The 15,612-nt window shown below is 41.5% G+C and overlaps 2 non-coding genes across 2 annotated transcripts; one reads left to right on the forward strand and one right to left on the reverse strand.

The window, feature by feature from the left end:
• Positions 1-5,823: 5,823 nt before the first annotated feature.
• trnam-cau (transfer RNA methionine (anticodon CAU)) lies at positions 5,824-5,895 on the reverse strand. Its single transcript has one exon. It is a non-coding gene; the product is annotated as a tRNA-Met (tRNA).
• A 7,672-nt stretch (positions 5,896-13,567) lies between these two features.
• On the forward strand, positions 13,568-13,639 carry trnap-agg (transfer RNA proline (anticodon AGG)). The gene has a single exon. It is a non-coding gene; the product is annotated as a tRNA-Pro (tRNA).
• The last annotated feature ends 1,973 nt before the right edge of the window (positions 13,640-15,612 follow it).

Raw genomic sequence — 15,612 nt, forward strand, 5'->3', positions numbered from 1 at the left:
TGGCCTTACTTTGCATAATTTGCAGGATCTCTTCAATGCTGCCAAAGACCTCCAAAAAAGGACAAAGAAATGGACGATAACATGGTAAGAGCCGTCGAGTTAAGCAATCGCATTGATGACGTCATGACGGTTTATAGGCGCATCTTCATCGACCAAAAAAAAAAAAACAACGTTCACAACTCCCAATAACGATGTTTCTTACGCGCAAAAAAACGGAAGATCCTCCATGCGGACTACTATGTTAGCTAATTGTGTTAGCTAATTGTAGTGTTTGCTTGTTTGTGAAAGCTGAATAACGATAATTAGTTGTTCGTAAGTAAATTGTTTGGAAGAACAGTGTTCTAGACCCTCAATTGTTATTGTAAACAGACAACATATTTTAGTTTTTTACTATACTGTATTTGATCTGTTTGTATGCATCAACGTGGCACCTGCATTCTGATGTGGAATTAAACACCTGCATGAACAGCATATAGTTTGTTGGTGCTTTTGTGCACGTGGATACGCTTTTTTAAAGCATTTTGGAAGGGGTGCCGCTACCTCGGGGATTTTCAGTTTTCGCAGGTGGTCTCGGTCCCATTAACTGCAATAACTGAGGTTCCACTGTATTAGGTTCATCCATTTTTTAACCTATGAAAATATACGCGACAATATTAAATTTGAATGTGATAGGCAATTTCACATTGAAAATGATTCTTTTTTTCCAAATCACAACCAAGCAATTAATGAACACACTACTTAGAAGCATAACCCCCAAGTTTTGGCGTCAGAGATTTAGCAGCAGAAATCGTAAATCAAAAAACAAAGACAATTCCACATATTTCAAGCAAGTAAATATAGGCCCCTTTTCAATATCGAAATGTTAATATTGAACTTATTTTACAATACAGTTTCTGACATGAATCTTATCAGATTAACTAAACAGATTAGATGGTATCTATATATTTAAACAACTGCAAACATTGTGTGGCATACGTTTGTAACATTTATAAAAAGTTTTAATTTGGAAAGATGCACGGAGGCAGTATGCTTGTGACAGCTTTCTGGCATGCGGTATGATTAACTATGTTTTTATAATATTGAAAAACTACATACCTTTTTTCCTGCTCAGTCTGTTGTCAAAAATTCAGTTGCCAAACGACCATAAAATCACAAAAAAAGAACCCAGGCAGGTTAAACATTTTCTTTTTCAGTTTGTAGTTAAACATTCAATAGGAAGGCCAATTTAAGAACGAATCCATTCACAGGAAGAAAAAAAATCCCTGGCAAGCCTGTGGTCAATCATTCAATCACAAGAAAACCTTTGAAAAAACACAATAGATCATAAAATCGTAAACTCCACCCACAATGGCAGACGGAGGAAAACAAATGGATTTGGTTGCAGATTTACTCACAAAGCTATTTTCCGGACAGACTTTTCCAGAAAAAAATGGACATTAAGAAAGGGCGTTCAACTTCAAACCTAGCAAGCCTGTTACAGCGGGCAAAAGGGTGGTCCGCCACTTTCAGTGCGCTAACTATGAGAGCTACCAAGCTGTATTTGGAGCGAGCTGCACAAGTAAATATATTGGTGTGTTGATTTAAAGCCATTTTCAAGACGGACTATGCCAGAAATATGACAGGACAGGCTCGTCCTTCATCCTTCGCTTCAATTGCAATAGAAATAGATCACACAAAAGAACCCAGACAGGCTAAACATATTTTCTTTGTCAGTTTGTATTTACAAATTCACTTGGAAGGCCAATTTAAAGCATCACAGAACAAATCCACACAGGAAAAAAAACTTTTCCCCTGCCCAGTGTATGGTCAAACATTCAATCACAAGAACACCTTTAAAAAACACACAACATCTCATACTGGTAAAACAAAAAAATGTCTTCCTGCTCAATTTGTATAGTAACATTAGCTATTAGCTGTTATCTTGATTATGTTAATTGTGCCGCAGAACGTCTTGTATTTATGTTTTTCATTGAAATGTAAGTTTTTAACTGAAAAATGGATGACTGTAAATTGCAGAACTCACCGTGGGTGTGACAGTCCACATTCAAGACCGAGGTGCTTGTGCTGGTGGTCCTCAGGAGCTCCGTCAGCAGGTGGGAATCGCCATGTGTCTCTGTATGTCTGCTTGGATTAGTCTGATTGATTAAATGTGTGAGTCAGCTTGTCATATCAGAAATGAAGGGAAGCCGAGTGGCGCAGTGGAAGCGTGCTGGGCCCATAACCCAGAGGTCAATGGATCAAAGCCATTCTCTGCTACTTACCATCATTTCTTTTTTTGCAGAAGGAAAATACCTCACTTTCAAGTGTTGCAGTTGCTGTGATAAACTGATCTTGACAATTATTAATTCTTAAAATTATTCACTTCACATTCTTCTTAAGGACGCCCACCGATCAAAACTTGTATCAGAATTTAGTATTGGAATCGATTAAGAACAAGGTTTTTTGATGTATTGAATTTACACTTAGGGTGGCCCGGTGGTGCGGGTGGCTTCACAGCTCTGGGGTTCTGGATTCACAACCTGGTTCGTCCACCTGTGTGGAGCAAATATGTTCTCCCCAAGCCTAATGTAGACACTGGCATTTGATTTGGTTAGACTGGGGATCACACTTTTTGTGAATGGAATTCAATTGGAATATTTGTGTGATGCTGAAACTTATAGACCAGCAATTAGAATGGTTTTTCCAAGTGCTGGACGTACTTTGTTGATAGTTCCTAAATGCACTGTGTATTTACTGGAATGAAATGGCTTATTGCAGCTTGGCCTGGTTTTGACCCCGTCCGGTAGCGGGAAGATGGTGTTTAAAAGACAAAAAATATACATATAAAAAAAGGCCATTTAAAGGTTTTGCTTACTTCTTAACTTACTCTAGAACAAGGGTGTTAAACCACACAAAATGATGCAGCAGGCCAGATATGTTCCCCGGCTGCCTCTTTGACACCTGTGTTCTAGAGAGGCTGTAGCCGTTCCACGGTTGAACCCACTCCTTTGGCATTTTCAGCACCATGCTCTGCGTAAATGAGATAAACAGCAATGTTTATTACTAAACTATCAATAAACTGTGTCGAGCCTGAATTTCTCAACCTTACGCTCAGAATCTTTCCTAACCGCGACCCGGCAAAGGAAGATTTCGTCCAATAATGTTGCTCATCATAAGAGGTCCTCTGAGTCAATCTTTGTCTGATCCCTCACAAGTTGGCCCTACCAGGGCTACAAGGCTCCGGTCAACATTGGTCCAAGAATCACTGGGCCTGATTAACCCCATGGGAGACAACATCAGTTCCTTTTTTGTAGAGGCAAACTACCCCACTTCCAAGAGTTACCATTGCTGTGAAAAAAATGTTCTTGGAATTTCCTTATAGATTCATACACATACTTGAAAGCATGTTACCAACAAAAAAATGCAGTATCATTTAAAAAAAAACAACTGAACAAGACAGGTAAAAAAATGTAAACAATCGAAAATTACATCTAAATATGAGAAAAGAAATATTTATCCTTAGTGTTGGACAGTATTCATTAATACTATTATGTGTTTTAGCATTTTTGTATGAAAGCTTCTTCAATTTGTCTGAGGAGAACTCAAGATTGTAACAAGTCACCAAGTCACCAAGGACTGTTTACTGGACCTTCACCCCAGAATGCAGACCTAGAAGGACATTTAAGAAGATGCTGATGCAGCGGGATCACCGTTTGAACAACCTTTGTGATTATTCGCATATTGTCGTACATTTTCAACAATCTCAGTCTGAGCCTATTTGGGTTAAGGAGGTGATAAGAATCTACCTTGACTGCAAAGTGGCTTACAAGGAAACCATTTTCAAACTGACTGCCAGCTGAATTAGGTTGGGTTTGCAAAGTCCGATGTGATTCCGACACCGGAGGTTGAACCAGGGACCTTTAGTCGAATGCTCTCCCAACTGAGCTACTACGGCTTGTTTGTAAAATGAACAACCAACTTGAATTGAAAATTGACTCATGGCTTACTATTTAATGTGCTTTACCCAAGACTCATACATTCAGGCATACACATCAAAAGTAAATTAACATTTCTAAACGTAACCTTCTTTCTCACATGTTAAACACTGTGCAGTCAAACCTTATGATACGTCTTATGACAAACATTTCGATCGAATAATTCGCCTGTGGCAGTAGGTCTGTCCACTCTTTTTGTTTTTCGTGTTTTACAGCCCCTCTATCTTTTTTTAAATTACATTTGAATATTTCTTATTACATTCCTTTTTACTTTACCTTGTACTTTATACTTTTTACTTTAATGAAGAGTGATGAGTATGTTAATACTTTAGTCCTTTTTTCTGTTAATGTTTCATATGTACTGTTAAAGGATGCAGTTTTTTATATGTATCGTTTCTTGTGCTCACCCGGCCTATCTGTCAAATTTCTAAAGTCAATGTGACAAACGTGCCAAGGGTGCCCATACGGTGACACTTTTTTCCTTAGGTGGCTAATGTGGAATATAAATTGTATTCTTATATTTAATCTTGCACCCTTTTGCACTCTGATGTATTAAAAGTTACTAGAATAGAATTCAATTTACACCTATTGGTTAAAATGTGCCCAACACGTTTTGTACTCCACCTCCTTCATTTGTATTAACGCCTCCCATTTTTATGACTTGTCTTATCTCTATTAAAAACACCGTTGAAGAAGCTTTTCGGCGGGAAAGGGGAGCCTGGAGAGTAGTCACACTCTCCGGACTCTGAATTGTTGCATCCCCGCGTCTGCAGACGCAGCCTTAACTTTCATTCTATCTGCCTCAGTGTGTCTTAAAATGTTCGAGTTTATTGAGTTATTGGCCAACGAGTTAGAGGTGCTCTTAAACTGACACTTTTTTTCTTGGATGGTTAATGTCCCATATCACCCCATCATATATCATAATTCAATAAAACCAAGGCTCGTCCTGGAGTTGGACCCGGGGCGTCTCACAACCCCGAAGTGAGAATCATACAACTAGACCAACGAGCCAGACATACTCGAGCCAGACATACTCATACCATGACAATTTTTTTCTCAGATGGCTAATGTCCCATACCACCCCACCATATATGACAATTCAACACTTTTTTTCTCAGGTGAAGCATGTGACATATCAACCCCCACAATAGATCACAATTCGACAAAGTTATGTCTCATCCAGGAGTTGGACCCAGGACCTCTCTTACCCTAAGCAAGAACTACACCACCAGACCAATGAGCCAGACCTTGTTTGCATTATTTTAAAACCTACAAATGTGTCAGATCTGTTTAGCCTGACCTTTATGGACATGCTTGTGACTTGCTATCTTAACTCAGTATCTACCAGAGCACTCCCATTGACGACGACAGGCATCCAATCCAATTTGACCGGAGGGATTGCAATCAAACTGGACTGAACATCTCTCCCTGTCAATGGCAACTAATGACGCTTACACTTAGTGGCAATTTAGAATGTCCAATGTGGGAGGAGACCGGAGTACCCGGAAGAAACCCACGCAGGGGATAACATGTTAACTCCATACAGTTGGACCGACCTGGTCTTGAACCCAGAACTGTGGGGCTAACCGCACCACCAGGCTGCCCCAAATGTCATTCATTGAATCAAAAAATTTAGCTTATACCCGATTCCCATACTCTGAAAATGACGCATTGGGTCCGATTTCCGTTAAATTCTTATACGATTTTTGATCGGTGGGTATCCTTAAGAAAAATGTGAAGTGAGTTATTAATTTTAAGAATTAATAATTATAAAGATCAGTTTTTCACAGCAACTGCAACAATTGAAAGTGAGGTATTTTGCTTCTGCAAAAAAGCAAGTGACTGTGAGTAGCAGAGAATGGTTTCGATCCATTGACCTCTGGGTTATGGGCCCAGCACGCTTCCGCTGCGCCACTCTGCTTCTTCTCATCCCTACCTCTTGGGTTTATTCGATAATTATATTATATATGTGTGCATTTAATCATTTTTGTATGAAAGCTTCTTTAAATTGTCTGAAGAGAACTCGGGGTTGTATAACGTCACTGAGTCCTCGTGCCAAGGACTGTTGACCTGACATCTCCCGTCAAGGACTCTTGATACCAGCAGATGGATATCAATCACTTCCAGGAACACTCGCATAGTGTTCCTACTTTGTGACGCACGTCGCACTTCTTTATGTAATTGTTATTCCAAATGAAGGCGTAGTTGTTTAAATTTAAATGAAGTTTGTTTTTAGTTTCCTCTTTTTATTATTGTTAAAAACCTTCATTGTTATTATAATTTCAGATGTTGTTTTTGCTTACGCATGTTGGATTAATCAATAACCTTGTAATTGTTTTGATTTATGGCTTTAAAGCCGTACGAAAAAATTACAATTATTAATTGTTTATCATAGATGCCTATTTAATTAAATGTCGATAATTGAATCAGATATCTGCCTGCAGTGTTTGAAAATTATATCAAAGTGTAATGAACCTATCAATACCATGACAAGCTGACTCACAAATCTAATCAATCAGACTAATCCAAGCAGACATACAGAGGCACGTGATGATTCCCACCTGCTGCCAGAGCTTCTGAGGACCACCAGCACAAGCACTTCGGTCTCGACTGTGGACTGTCACATCCATGGTGAGTTCAACCATTTTGCTGTTAAAAACTTCAATTTCAATGAAAAACACAAATAGAAGACGTTCGGCGGCACAATTAACATAATCAAGATACAATGTCAAATTTAAACTGGCACTTTAGCTAATAGCTAATGTTACTTTACAAATCGAGTGGAAGGATTTTATTGTTTTATACAACTGTGAGAATTTGTGTTTTTTTTAAAGGTTTTGTTGTGATTGAATGTTTGACCACGGACTGGGCAGGGAAAAGGTTTTTTTTTCCTGTGTGTGGATTCGTTCTGTGATGCTTTAAATTGGCCTTTTAAGTGAAATTTTAACTACAAACTGACAAAGAAAATATGTCTAACCTGTCTATGTTCTTTTGTGTGATTTTAAGGTTTTTGGCAACTGAATTTTTGACAACAGACTGAGCAGGAAAATGGTCTTTCACCTGTGTGGGTTTTTGTGGATTTCGGATATTGTAAAAACATAGTAAATCATACCACATGTCAAAAAGCTGTCACAAGCGTACTACCCGTGTGCATCTTTTCAAATTAAAACTTTCTTTAAACGTTACAAGCTTATTCCCTACAATGTTTGCAGTTGTTTAAATATATAGACATCATCTCTAAACTTTTTAGGTGTTCTAATACGATTAAAGTCAGAAACTGTATTGTAAAATAAGTTCAATCTTAACATTTTGAGATTGAAAATGATCTTATATTTATTGCTTGACATATGTGCAATTGACTTTGTTAAACGATTTTAGATTTATTTTTGGGGTTATGCTTCAAAATAGTGTGTTACTAAGTTGCTTTGTATGATGTGGAAAAAGGATACATTTTCAATGTGAAATTCCCTATCACTGTCAAATTTAATATTGTCAGGTATATTTTCTCATAGGTTGGCAAAAATTATTAATTTAATATCAATGTTACTATTTTTAAACATTAAAAATTGGCAATCTTCTTGAGGATTAGCATTAGTGTCTCTCATGACACCAAAATGTCAGTAATTTAACTATGGAGGGGTGCCCAACTCCGGTCCTCGAGGGCCCCTTTGCGGTCTATTTTTCATATCTCCCTCCTCTACCACATCTGAACCAAATGGTCAATTCATCAGGCAGCTGTCCAGAAGCTTGATAACGATCCCAATTATTTAATTCAGGCGTGTTGATGGAGGGAGACATGGAAAACCAATTTGATAGTGGCCCTCGAGGGCTGGAGTTGGGCATGCTAATGTAATGTAAATTTCATTCATTCATATTCCATACTACACATCCTAGCAAGTGTTGCGGGGGTTGCTGGAGTCTATCCCACCAGGCTTCAAGCAAAAGGCAGACAACACCAGTAAGCCGTAGGGCACAAACAACCATTTGCACTCAAAATCATACTGCCACTATTGTGAATTGAAGCCACGCCTGCCTGCACCTCAGCCGGGTGTCCCACTGCACCCGCAGAGATCTGGGATAGATTGCTAAAGGTTTTGTGGAAAACTTCTGTATTAGTAGTCTAAGGCGCTGGATTAAGGCTCCAGTCTTTCAGGAGGTGTGGGTTCAAATCCCACCACTGCCAATGTCTTCTGAGCTGCTCAAGTCCCTTTTAATGGGTGCATATGGCTCTTCCCTGACATTTCAATCAAAATGTGAAAACCACTGGGGAGGGAGCCGAGTCCCGGTTGCATAAATAGGAGCCTCGTGGTTTTCCACCACTGTGTTTGTTAATATCCACAAAATACATTTGTTCTGTGTTGAAGCCATCATGGATGACAGACAATCGTCATTGTCCACTGCTCATCATCCAAGACATATCTGTCTCTTTGCTTTTACCTTCTGACTAAACCTTTTGCCTGAGCAGGAAAAAGGTTTGTCACCAATGTGGGTTGTTAAATATATTTTTAAACACACTGTTTAATTGTCTTTAAATCAAGCTTGTACATTCAGTCGACTTGGGAATTTAAAAAAAATCAATTGCAGTGCACAAAAAGCCCTTTTGTTACACACTGAGAAAATATATAAATATAAAACAGTGAACCCACCTTCTAGTCTGTTAAGAATAACTTTTGAATGCATTATTTTGCAAACAAGTGTTCTTCGTGGAACACTCCCACACGTAAATTCTGTTGGCGGCACCTTTGATATTTAATAGCAGGCTAAACCTAAAGGCAGTGGCTCCTTAGTCGGTAACCGGTCAAATAGCCTATATGGCCCCATATGGCTATTTACATGCACCATGTTGTTGGAGAAGGGCAGACATCATGAATTTGAAATAATGGCTTGGTGTACTCTGGCAGGCCCATGACGGATGAGTATAGTATGGCTTGTTTAATGGTGTGGAAAGCTTCTTCAGCAGCTGGAGTCCATTCTACAGGATCTGACAGGTTGAGGTCTTTGTCACTCATGAGGTCCAATAGTGGCTGGGTGATTTGTGCGAAGTGAAGGATCCATCCTCGACAGAAGTTGGCTAACCCAAGGAAAGCCATGAGTTCTTCCTGTAGTCCGTTATCCTTCGACCTTTTTGTGACAAGAGATGTCCCAAAAATGTGACATCAATCTGGCAAAATTGAAGTTTAGATAATGAGGCCTTGTTCCCCGTCTTTTCCAGGTGTTGGAACACTCTGATGGACTATTTTTTGTTTTCTTCTGTTGTTGGGCTTGCAATTAGGATGTCGTCCACATAGATGAGGACTTGTGTGGGCTTTGGATGTGGATGGTAACTCATGGATCTCTGGATCTCTGTGGAGAATATGGTTGGGCTGTCGCAGAATCCTTGAGGCAATCTGGTGGGGGTTAACTTTCTGTTGCCAAAGGTGAAGCCGACATGGTGGTGGCTTGAAGCAACTCGGTTATCATTTGTGCGCTGGCTGTCACCTGGGCCTTTTCCTTCTTGGAGCGAATGTTCTCCTCTGCGTGGCTTGCCCAATGGAGTATCTCAGTGGATGAGGCATTCTTGTATGTGACGAAGTGTATTTTGATGAATCCAGAAATGGGAACTTGGAGTCCTTGGATAAACCATTGTTTAAACTGGACTCGGAATGGGCCATTTTCATTGTCGTCATCCACCATGCGGCTGTTGGATTTGACACAGCTTTCTAATCTGGCATAGCAATCATTTGTAGTCTCACCCTCTTTATGCGTACATGTCCTTATTCTTTGGTAATCAGAGGGTCTCTGGAACATTGTCAATGCTCTTCCTAGTAGCTTTTCTATTTCTCCGGTTAGGGCATGGGGGTCGTAGGCTAATAGGTTTCCCCCTACATCACGTCCTGTGAATCTCTCTCTGACTCTGCCCAATCTATGTTTCAGTGAGTTCTTTAAGGCTTTCTCCACTTCAGCTCCATTCAGGTTATAGGATGCCACTAACTGACAGAATTTTCTGGCCCCATTTTCTTCCACATCTCCGAGTCCCTTGCATGCTTCCAGGCATCAGGCCTTGGTCCAAAGTCGGTAGACCAATAAGGTGGGTTGTTGTTGTATTTCCCCCCACCTTGGATTCGCCACAGCCATCATTGGGTAGGTTTGGACATTTCTTTTTTCTGTCAACATCGTTTGTAAAGCGGGCTGTGGAGCTCCTCTTCCGTTCCAATATTCTCAGGAGTTTTGAGGTCGGTAGGAGTTGGCGGATCTGGTGTGGCCTGGTGACAAAATGATGTCGTCAGGGCGCGAGGCGGAGGTATATTCGGGGGGCGTTCCAATCCTACGAGGGAGGGGTAGATGGGACCTTTGGGGGGCGCCACTGGAGGAAAAGAGCATTTTCTGGATGTGTCGGTCTCCGATGAACGTTGGTTTCCTTTTCCGGGCAGATTTTCATGGTGAAGATGAGACATTGCTTTCTTGTTTCCTTATTCTTTTTCTTATTTTTTTCAATGTCCTGTAGACGTTTCACACACTGTTCTTTCCATATTTTCAACACCGACCACTGTTTCTCAACTTCCTCACTTTTCTTTCCCTTCCTCTCCCTTTCCTTTAACAATTCCCTTTATAAGCTCATCAAACCTTTCATATCCTTCATATTGGGACAGAAACCATGTTTCGTCACCAACCTTGGCAGATACAGGCAACTCCCCATACATTGCATTTGCATATATTTCACATCTGGTAACTCCCCGATTTTCATTTTGCATTCTGACAATAAACCCACCTCTTTTGTTGCTTTCTGACCCATATTAATCATTTACTTAATAGTTTAAACAACAATTTTTACTAAATTACCTGAAATGGATGTCAATTCTTCGTGATTCACCCAATATCTCTGAATATACCAAGACCAAAAGTCCCTGACTTAGTCTTAGTAGAGTCCCTGACTCTATTAACAGACCAAGACTATAAGTCCCTGACTTATTCTTGTTTTACTTACGTTGGTCCCTGTCCAAAAATTCTAATGCTCTACGTACGTTGGTCCCGAACCACAAATTATAATGTTCTACGCACGTTGGTGTCAGGAGTCGCTGGATCGCCTCTCCTGACATGACGTCACGGTAGTTATCAGCCGTGGCTAATTACGTGATTGGATTATTTTTGGTATTTAAGCATTGTGACTTTCTGTGGACGCCCGCCAGACCTGCCACTGACTTGTCTCGTTTCTGGCTGGCGCGGACGCCCGCCGGAGCGACCTCTCCGTCTGTTCTTGGGTTGGTGTGGAAGACCACCGGACAATTTTAGATCTCCCACCCACCCTCCCTGCTTGTTCCCGTTTCTCATGTTGTAATTGACCTTGGGACGTCTAGAATCCGTCCCTTAGAGGGGGTGTACTGTCAGGAGTCGCTGGATCGCCTCTCCTGACATGACGTCACGGTAGTTATCAGCCGTGGCTAATTACGTGATTGGATTATTTTTGGTATTTAAGCATTGTGACTTTCTGTGGACGCCGTTGGATCGTCTGGTTTCGTCCTGGTGTAGTACTGGTTAAGTTCTGGTTTCGTTCTGGTGTAGTACTGGTTAAGTTCTGGTTTCGTTCTGGTGTAGTACTGGTTTAGTTCTGGTTTCGTTTCCTGTTAATCCTCGTAGTAATTGCTGTTTCCTTTTTGACGCCACGCCGCATGTACTTTCGTTTGTAATGAGTGGACAAGCCAAGTTGTTTAAGTTATGTTACCCCGTTTATTAAATCAACCTACAAGAGCTACAGATCTGCCTCACCTTTCCATTCCTTCGGCGACTCTGCATCTGGGTTCAACACTTCCCCTCCGATCGCCTCGCACTACGCGGCGGCGATCGTAACAGCTGGTCCCAGACCAAAAACTACTATTTTCACCGTAAGTTGGTCCCAGACCGCAAACTTTTAATACTACTGCAGTGATAATACTCATTCAAATCACACTTCACATAGACAGAAATCAAAGGGTGAACTCACGATCTTTCTCGTTCCGAACCTGCCCTATTTCGGGGACCCGTCACTAGATTACAGGAGTGGCGAGGGAAAGTCCGCCGGGTTCACCCTTTCAATGAAGGATGCTGTCGTCGTGCCCCGTCGTCGCTCCGGCAATTGTTGGCTGTTGGGTCTCAGGTTTTCGGCAACCAAATATGATAGATCTGAAAATACAACTTCAGGAGAAGATTAAGAAATAGTGAGATCAATTTAATAGGAAATAGGTTTATTATCAAACTGCAACGAGGGGAGAGAAAGGTTAAACAGTGGAGTCCTGTTCAGCGGGATGTTTTTGCAGCTCTCTATCGAATGAACAGTGGGTTCGTCTTTATATAAGAAAACAGGGCATAGTATGGTTTCTAGACAACGACCAACTCTAGGCAATGTCCGATTAATTTGTGTCAGGTCTCCATGACAACGACCAAACTTTGGGCAAAGTCTGATTAATCAGTGGCAAGGTTCCATGGCAACAACCAAATTTTGGGCGAAGTCTGGTTAATCAGTTGGGAGAGCGTTAGACTGAAGATTTAAAGGTCCCTGGTTCAATCCCGGGTTTCGGCAGTACTTTGGACATTAGTGAACCTGCCCTCAATCAGCTGGCAGTCGTTTTACAGTCAAGTTTGACTCTTGTGAGGGAAGATAGGGAATGTTGGAGAGCGTTCCATGAATCGACCTCGGCCTTTGTCAGTCCATTAGACTCTCTAAACCAGACCAATATCAGTTCATGCTCCAATTGGATTATTGTACTAGTAAGCCATGAGTCTATTCCTAGTCCAAGGTGGTTGTGGCTATCAGTCGGCTGAAGTAACTCAGTTGGGAAAGTGTTGGACTGTTGACTTAACAGTACCTTGTTCAACCTTTGCAAAGCCATGGGTTGTTGTTTTTTTTACATACGGTTAAAATACTAGAGTGGGGGTGTGTGTTTCAATGTGTCACGACTTTTCCGTTATTGCATTATTGGCAAACAGATAGTTAATCACAGCCACTCCAATGGCAGTCGCTCATGCTGACTGACTGGGGCGAGGAATGGCGGCACTTTACCTTCCAAAACAAATTTCTATTTGTAGATGTGTGGCATTAATTACCTGGTTCCTTCTGGAATGAATATTGCTGATAAGGCAGCAAAAGGGGGTGGAGCTACCAGGAGCCGCAATGGGAATGTGTGAGGTTCATCAATTAATTCATGGCATGTTGGTCAAGTGGTATGATTCTTGCTTAGGGTGCCATAGGTCCTGAAGCCAACCATTGGATGAGTCATTGCTGTGTTGTTTGGTGATCTATGTTGGGAAAAAAAAGGTCTCTACATCTGGCTCGTTGGTCTGGTGGTATAATTCACACTTAGGGTGCTAAAGGTCCCGGGTCCAACTCCCGCATGACCCCTTACTTAGATGAATTGTGTTCTACGGTGGAGTGATATGGGACATTAGCCACCTGAGAAGAAAAGTGTCACTGTTTGTGCACCCATGCCACGTTGGTCTAATGGTATAATTCTTGCCCAGGATGCCATAGGTCCTGGGTCCAACTCCTGCACGAGACCTTGCTATGTTGTTTTGTGATCTATGGTGCAGTGATATCGGACATAAGCCATCTGAGAAAAAAGTGTCATCCCATGAGCACATCTGGCTCGTTGGTCTAGTGGTATGATTCTCGCTTAGGGTGCGAGAGGTCCCGGGTTCAACTCCCGGACGAGCCCTTGCTTTTTTTTGAATTGTGATGTCTTATGGGTGTTGATATGTCACAAGGTAACCTGAGAAAAAAAGTGTCACTGTATGGGAACCCCAGGCTCCTTGGTCTAGTGCAGTGGTTTTCAAAGTGGGCGGTACCGCCCCCCGGGGGGTGGTGTGAACTTTCAGGGGGGCGCTGACGAATAAACAGGCGAATGGGGGGCGTTGAAATAGTGAAGGGGGCGATGGAGCAATTACAGTAAAATGTGACGTTGGTGTTTGTAGAAAGACCGGAAAAATTGATTGTCTGTAATAAAAAGTCGACAAAAAACAAGCTTTATTGAAACAAGAAAAGTTGTCTGCTCGAGCGCTCAGGAGCAGCGCGCATATACCGTATATCACTAATTGTCGCGAGTTTATCGTCGATGCAGGCGACTGGGGAAACCACCACCATCCAGTCAGCCGCAGAGGAGCACACAATAGCGCGCCGGCAACGCTTAACCACAGACGTATGCGCACAGGGACCGGCTTAATGCATCAGCTATCAATTTTTATGATTCGAGGTGAACTGCGCATTGGTCTATTAAAAGAAACGAAATTAGCGAATAATATCTGAGGCGCCTGTCTTCTATTTATTTAAGCTTCGTTCGTTGGAAAGGGGTAAAGAGGGGGGCGTTGGCATTTTGGCCCGGCGGTGAAGGGGGCGGTGGCCAAAAAAGTTTGAAAATCACTGGTCTAGTGGTATGATTCTCACATAGGATGCGAGCGGTTCCGGACCCAACTTGACTGCAAAACGACTCATGGCTTACAAAGAAACAGTTTTCAAACTGACTGCCAGCGGAATTAGGCTGAGCTGGCAAAGTCCAAAGTATTGCCAAAACGAGGAGTTAAACCAGGGACCTTTAGATCTTCAGTCTAATGCTCTCCCAACTGAGCTACTTCGGCTGATTGATAAAAACCAAAAACAACTTGAACTGTAAATTGACTCATGGCCTACTAGTATAATATTCCAATTGGAGCATTAAGTGATATTGGTCTGGTTTAGAGAGTCCAATTGACTGACAAAGCCCAAAGTAAATTTAGGGAACGCTCTCCAACATTCCCTATCCGAGCCAATTCGGGTCATGTTAATGACAAGAGTCAAACTTGACTGCAAAACGACTCATGGCTTACAAGGAAACGGTTTTTAAACTGACTGCCAGCTGTTTTAGGGTGGGTTTTCAAAATCCAATATGTTGCCGAAACCCGGGGTTGAAGCAGGGAACTTTAGATCTCCAGTCTAAATGGTTTTGGTTGAGTTTACAAAGTCCAATTATATTCTGTAGATCGGGGGTGGCAAAGTCCAGTCTTCAAGAGCCCCTATCCAGTCTGTTTACCAAATCTCCTCCACTAACACACCCGGATCAAATGATCAACTCATTAGCAAGATATCCAGAAGCCTAATATACTGATTATTTGATGCAGGTCTTTTGGTGGAGGGAGTTATGAAAAATAGACCGGATAAGAGCTCTCGAGAACCGGACTTGGCTTACTTTGACTCACGTAGGTGAACAAAAATCAACCTAGACTGCATATTTACACACTGATTACAAGTCAATTGATCACAAATTGAATTGTAGCTGATTTTGGTTGGTTTGATATAGTCCAACAGGCTGCCAAAGCCTAAGGTTGAACAAGGGACTTTTAGATCTTCAGTCAAATGCTCTCTCCCCAAAGATTTATCCGCTTCAGTAGGTCAATAAAAATTAACATGATTAGATACAGTCCTAGGGAGTGCTGAAGCCCAAGATTAAACCAGGCAATTTAGATATTAGGTCCAATGCTTTCCCATTGGAGCTATTTTAGGTCAGACCTACCACAAAACCACCCTGAACTGCATATTCACTATTGGTTAATTTATACTGTAAGAGCTCAAGTAATTCATTTTGTTGCAAGTATTTTTCAATCCTGTTTGTGTTTCATTCATTGATTTATGTCCTTGTCAGCTGATTGGAAATCTGTT

This window comes from Stigmatopora nigra, chromosome 20, assembly GCF_051989575.1.
Source record: "Stigmatopora nigra isolate UIUO_SnigA chromosome 20, RoL_Snig_1.1, whole genome shotgun sequence".
Lineage (NCBI taxonomy): Eukaryota > Metazoa > Chordata > Actinopteri > Syngnathiformes > Syngnathidae > Stigmatopora > Stigmatopora nigra.